This window comes from Lepisma saccharinum, chromosome 9 (assembly GCF_977018435.1).
Source record: "Lepisma saccharinum chromosome 9, izLepSacc3.1, whole genome shotgun sequence".
Classification (NCBI taxonomy): Eukaryota; Metazoa; Arthropoda; class Insecta; order Zygentoma; family Lepismatidae; genus Lepisma; species Lepisma saccharinum.
Window position 1 is genome coordinate 36,204,180 of NC_139237.1, and position 6,042 is coordinate 36,210,221.

Genomic DNA, 6,042 nt, shown 5'->3' on the forward strand with positions numbered 1-6,042 from the left:
ACACATGTTGAAAATCACATGATGATAAACAAAATTTATTCATGACTGAACACAAATGACACCATTGTTTCCCTTGATGTGCGGGAAAGGACCAATCGTATCGCTGCTACAGTTAGCAAGTTCAATGAAACTGGAAGTTGAGTAGACATTCGGGGGAAGAAAGGAATGCAGCTTGACAGGGAGCGAAGTTTTCAAACTGAGATTATGTGCATGGAAAATCCCAATTTGCAGCGTCTTCCTGAGGTGATCAAGGATAAAATGTTCTTCAGCTGCAAGTGGTAGGAAACTTTAGGCAAACGTTTCATTACAAATCGACAGTTTTGCGCGCAAAACCTCGATTGCCGGTTTTTGCATGTTTTCTACTTAATTTGATATTTCACGGTTATTTCGCGAAAAAGCGTTCATTTCGTGGAAAAGCACACATTTCGCATTACTTCGCGAATAAAACTCATGCATATTTCATCATTGGGGGTGTAGTTACGTGCAGAATGTTCAAAATTGCATCTTTATTTCACATTTCGCGCATCGCGAAAATTCTATGTCCCTACTAATTGGTATACGGCATACCCTTGTGGCCTCCACAATAGATTGAAGTGAATGAAAATAAATTTAGTATGCAGCAGTTGTACATGTGCAAAGCTTCATTCAAAATAGGTTGATATTATTTGGGGTAAAAAATAAAAGTGTCAGTGTTGCCAGCTAATGGAAACAATTTCCAGAATTTAGAGGGAACCAAGACAAAAGACCATTCTTTGAGAATACGTAATACCAATTCATAGAACTGAAATATCATGTGTAGTTTTCAAAAAAATGGCACGCTATATTGTGTACGCTTTTAAAAGGGACATGAGTACAGCCAATACTCAACCAGTGCAATTCTGCTGTTGCCAAACTATCAGCTGTTACCGGAAGGGGGTGACATTATTAATTAACACTCATGGAACACACACAATTGCACAGCAAGGGCTGCATTGAATTCTCCCACAACTGCTGCTTTGGCACACAAGTGAATAATTTTATCACCGAAAGAGCTGAACTCAAACTGACTTACATTCACAATGTTTAAAAATGCCCATGACAATGAAGGGTCATTGTGTATATTGAGACGAATATAACACCCATTGTTTTCCCAAGACCCAAGAACTCACCAGTCAACACGGTGGCAACGAAAAAACAAATGGAGAGAAAATAAAAGGGTCATTATGTGTGTGTTGAGACATATTGTTTCCCAGTGTTCCTTCAAGAAATGATAACCCTAGCTGAAGGCGACAGAGTAGACCTCAAAACCTTACCCTCTGAGAAACTTTTAGGCCAATATTTTTATTTTTGAAAAATCTGAAGAAAAAATACATAAAAAACTTAAATTTCCCGAAATATACATGCTCCCTTGTTTGACCACTATTTAGCATAGTCATTTGCTTTATTTTACTGGAACAACTTGAGATTTTCTCCAATTCTCTTCATATTTGGCATACTCACTAATTGAGGCCTCCTAATCACGAATCTGAAGTTAAAATTTGTTGGAAACATTGTAACATGCACATTTTGCATGTACATACGTGGGTCGTTCAAGTCAATCGGGGACTTTTTTTTTAAGAAATAGAAGAACAAATTTCAAAGTGTGGTAACTGGATTTATTTTTCCACATAACCTCCTGCTACAGTTATACACTTATCCCGGCATTTAACTAACGCCTGGAATGATTCGGCATAGAGAGATTTATCATTACGGCAGAACCATTGTAGGACAGCATTTTTCACTTCATCATCAGTGTTCACTAAAAACTTCATCACAACACGCTGTTCCATGTAGACGTTCGCCATCTTGAATAACGGTCTATGCAGAAACGTGGGATATGAGCGCCGCCTACCAGTAACAGCACACAGTTGCCAGTTCCTACTGCATACAAAACCTCCAGCCTAGGCGTCTATTTAAACCTGGAAGAAAAAAAAGTCCCCGATTGACTTGAACGCCCCTCGTAGATCCAGTGAACTTAGTCACCTTAGATGGGTGCAATTCACAACAGGAAGCATTGTGGATTGCATCATCGAAAGACATCACTGTCTACGTGCATTCTATATAACCTTGCCAGAAGTAAGGTCAAGAACGACAGGAAGCTATGGTCTCTACCGAAGGTTGTTGCAGCTGTTATCATGAGCGATGTGACTCCCTGTGGCCGTGAGCTCAGCTGTTACTATGAGTGATGTCACTCCCTGCAGCCTTGAGCACTCAATGCCAAGGCCACCCGATCGTCTAACCTTGGCCTTCCAGACTTCCTGAGACTGACCTTAGCCTCGATGAGTAAAAATACCCAGGCTGATGCAAGATGAGGACAGTAGTCCTGAACAAGGTTACCAAGACCACGCCCGACGTATAAATACCCTAGTCGCTAGACAAGAGGTGTGGAAGTCGAGTGATAGATCTTAGGTGTAGCCGGAGGCGCTGCCATTCTCCACACCAAGATGGCAAAAGAAAAACTAAATATGCTGACCAAGGCAGTAATTTATTTTATTAAAAACATAAACTAAACGTAACGTTTCAACCTTCTAGCAAGGTCTTCTTCAGACTCTGTATCAAGTACAAAAGTCTAGAAGCTACGTTACCCTAACGGTTGACATGGGGGCCTTCAAACCCCAGCTGACCGTTACATAATGGTGGAGATGTGGGGCACTGCATTTTCACGGCATTCCGCCTTTTCATGTTAGATGTTCGATCCCAGTACTTTTAACCATATTCCATCGTGTTACAATGTCTAGAAATTGCAAAATAAGCGAAAATAAGGCGTTAGTTTTCGGAATGGAAACTGTCGATTTTCGCAAATTTTTTTTGTTTCACAACCAAATTCCTGATACTACCACGACACCAAATTTTAACTATGTTTGCCTAACCTAACCGAACTAACCTAACCACGTGCCAATGGTTCGCAATTATTTCTAATTTCTAGATCCTGATACTACCACGACACCAAATTTTAACTATGTTTGCCTAACCTAACCGAAACTAACTTAACCATGTGCCAATGGTTCGTGGGGCTAGCGCCAATGGTTCGTGAGGCTAGCATCAATGGTTCGCAATTTCTAGACGTGACCGACACATTTTAACTTCAGATTCGTGACTAGGAGGCCTCAATTAGTGAGTATGTCAAATATGAAGAAAATCAGAGAGGGGTCCGGTCATCTCAAGTCATACCATTTTACTTCACTTCTTGTGCCACTTTAGGCTAATTTGCGAAAATAGGGATGAGTGATGACAAGATGAAATTGATGAATGGACACTAACAAACATCCATGTCCAGGCCAGGATTCGGTACTACTTTACTATACCTGAGACACCTGGGAATCATTTCTTTCGCACTTTTTTACATTGCTAACGTACTATTCTGCATTCCGGAACACTTATTTAGGTGAAATAATTGAATTTGTTAGGATAGTAATGTATATTTCTTACATTTACGAGTACTTACTGTTCTTGTTTATTTCCACACACAACATGGCGATAGCTTCCCGTTGATCGTTCCTTGAGCCAGAAAAACCATTGACGTTAGCCCAAAAATTCACGATAGCCCCACAAACCATCACGGGGACGAGGTATGCCTACTAGGTTAGGTTAGGCCTGTTAGGTTTGGTTCCATTAGCACTCCTTTCGTTCAATTTAGCATATACGGACAATACGAGAGCGTATTGTGCTCTCATGCAGGAAGCAAATGGCGGCAGCAGCAATAGCGCGTCGGAAATAGATTTTCGTACAAAACCACATGCATTCGCATTAAAATGAATCAAAATTACATTCCCGAACATCAACAACGCTACAGAAAATGATTTGCGTAAGTACTTTCTCCTGTAAATTTGAAGAAATCTGTCTCAGGTATAGTAAAGTGTTACCCAGGATTCGAAACCGGGACACCTGGCGTCGTTCCGAGATGTGCCAACCACTATGCTACGAGTGCCTGTGACCACTATTAAGTAAACGATGCCAAAAACGGTTGCAACGGAGGACCATACATACAGTACCTACAATAAAACAATGCCTAGCATATTGCTGGACTAGGGTACACTCACCTCACTTAGTACTCCGGCAGTTTGTTTCTTTATAAAGCATATTTGCAGAAGATACAATTCAACCTACAAGTGTATCAATACATGCTCCATAACGGTAACGGTTCAGATTGTTTTATGATTTTTCCTAGCACAGACTTATTATCGTAGAATTTTGGAAATCATTGTCACACGGAATTTGAACCTTCCTTAAAGTAATGAGCACTGTTTGGACTCGAAAAAAGTTATTGGTAAATTTCTCGTATCGGACAAACGGATTTCTTCAAATTTACAGGAGAAATTACTTACCGAATGTAGTTTCTTTAGACTTGTGGAAGTTCGGGGAAGTGTTTTCTTGCATCGTTCATTGAATTTTGCCGATAAATCATCTATTTTTCGATATAAATGTGTGACCGATGCACGAAAGCTCTTGCATCCATTTACTTCCAGGTGGATGTAGCCTGTGTCTGATGACGTAATCCCGGTCAATCCCAGTCAGTGTTTCCAAACACGTGTTTTTGTAACTGAAGAAGGTACGTTTCCGCAAATGGTTTGTGGGGCTGTGTGTCAATGGTTCGTGGGGCTATGTGTCAATGGTTCGTGGGGCTATGCGTCAATGGTTCGTGGGGCTATGCGAGAATGGTGTGTGGGGCTACGCATATTTTTTTTCGAAACCAATTTTTAACTATTGTAACCTATAGTGACCCTACCTAACCTAACCTTACCGGAAATGGTTCGTGGGGCTATGCGTCAATGGTTTGTGGGGCTACGTAGGTATTTTTGGGTGCAGTGGGGTGGAAACACTGCATGCCGAGTACGGTAGTGAAACTGTGACCGCCATTTTGCGTGTTACCGAAGTCAAAAAGAAACTAAGAAAACGTACTCGATATGTTGCAAATAGAGCTTATTTCCATGAAATAAGCGAAATGCCACCTTCAACAATGTTTCTCAATGCAGAATACGTAAGTACGAATATTCAAATTAAATGAACTAGCAAATTTCAGCCGTTTGTCCGATACGAGAAATTTACCAAGTGATTTATGTTGAAATAAACAACTTGAAAATTACCTTACGCACTTCTCATGGACAAGATATTCTCCGTCGACAAGCGATAGTAAATATTGTAGAAGCGTGGGAATGAATGTAGAAGTAAATCGGAACCTTAGATTATGTTAATGCTAAGGGAACCTAACCTAACCACGAAAGCATATATTGAACAAAATCTTAAGAAATCGCTAAAACTCCGCAGTATGTGTTATATATACATCGAAATCGAACCATGTAAAAATTGCATTCGCAGAATGATGAAATCGCAATAAAACAAAAGGAACTTGGGCCACAACATACTGATATGTGCGATTTTAATTATTTATTGTCAATATATAAAAAGTTATATTTTTTTGTAAAACAACCATCTGTAACTGACGTTCCTCATATCCTTTCATCAAGGGTCTACGGGGGAAAAGTCCAATAAATAAACATTCATCGTGATGTTATACTCAAATTTCAGATTACATACCGGTACTAGTGACTTTTATTTATTGAAACCTTCATAACACTGGCATAATAGATGTGTTTAGTACTTTCAAGATCAAGCACAAACACAAAAATATCCTTTAAGTACAGAAAAAATTATATCTTACTTGCAATTAATACATCAATAATAAATTACAACACCATAGCCATTGATTCAAGTTCGTGCAAGTTTGTGTGATCTGTCTTGTCTGTGACGAAATGCACAGGCACACACAAACAGATATGCTTCTTCCTCTTCTCTTGTACGGCGAAGGGTCTCACTTATCGCACTAGCCACCAGCAACCACATAAACCTTGGACGGAAATCAATAGCAGGGTTGGCATGTTGAAAACACTGTTGTAAACGTTTAAAACAAACGGCTTTGTTTTTTTACAAATGTTTTAAACATGTATTTTTTACAAGTGTTTAAAACAAATTTTGGTGGTTGATATTTTATAGTCTGTGATAATGTTTTTGTTTGGCAACCTTGTT

At 39.5% G+C, this 6,042-nt stretch overlaps 1 protein-coding gene across 2 annotated transcripts in view; it reads right to left on the bottom strand.

Moving 5' to 3' along the window:
- LOC145992001 (uncharacterized) overlaps positions 1 to 5,758 on the bottom strand; it is a 54,576-nt gene extending 48,818 nt beyond the window's left edge. The window contains exon 1 of one of the 2 annotated variants that reach the window (XM_083128007.1): positions 5,678 to 5,758. The gene's annotated coding sequence lies outside the window, so the exon portion shown is untranslated. The remainder of the gene's footprint in view (positions 1 to 5,677) is intronic. The other variant, XM_083128008.1, reaches the window with a different exon arrangement.
- Between the last annotated feature and the right edge of the window lie 284 nt (positions 5,759 to 6,042).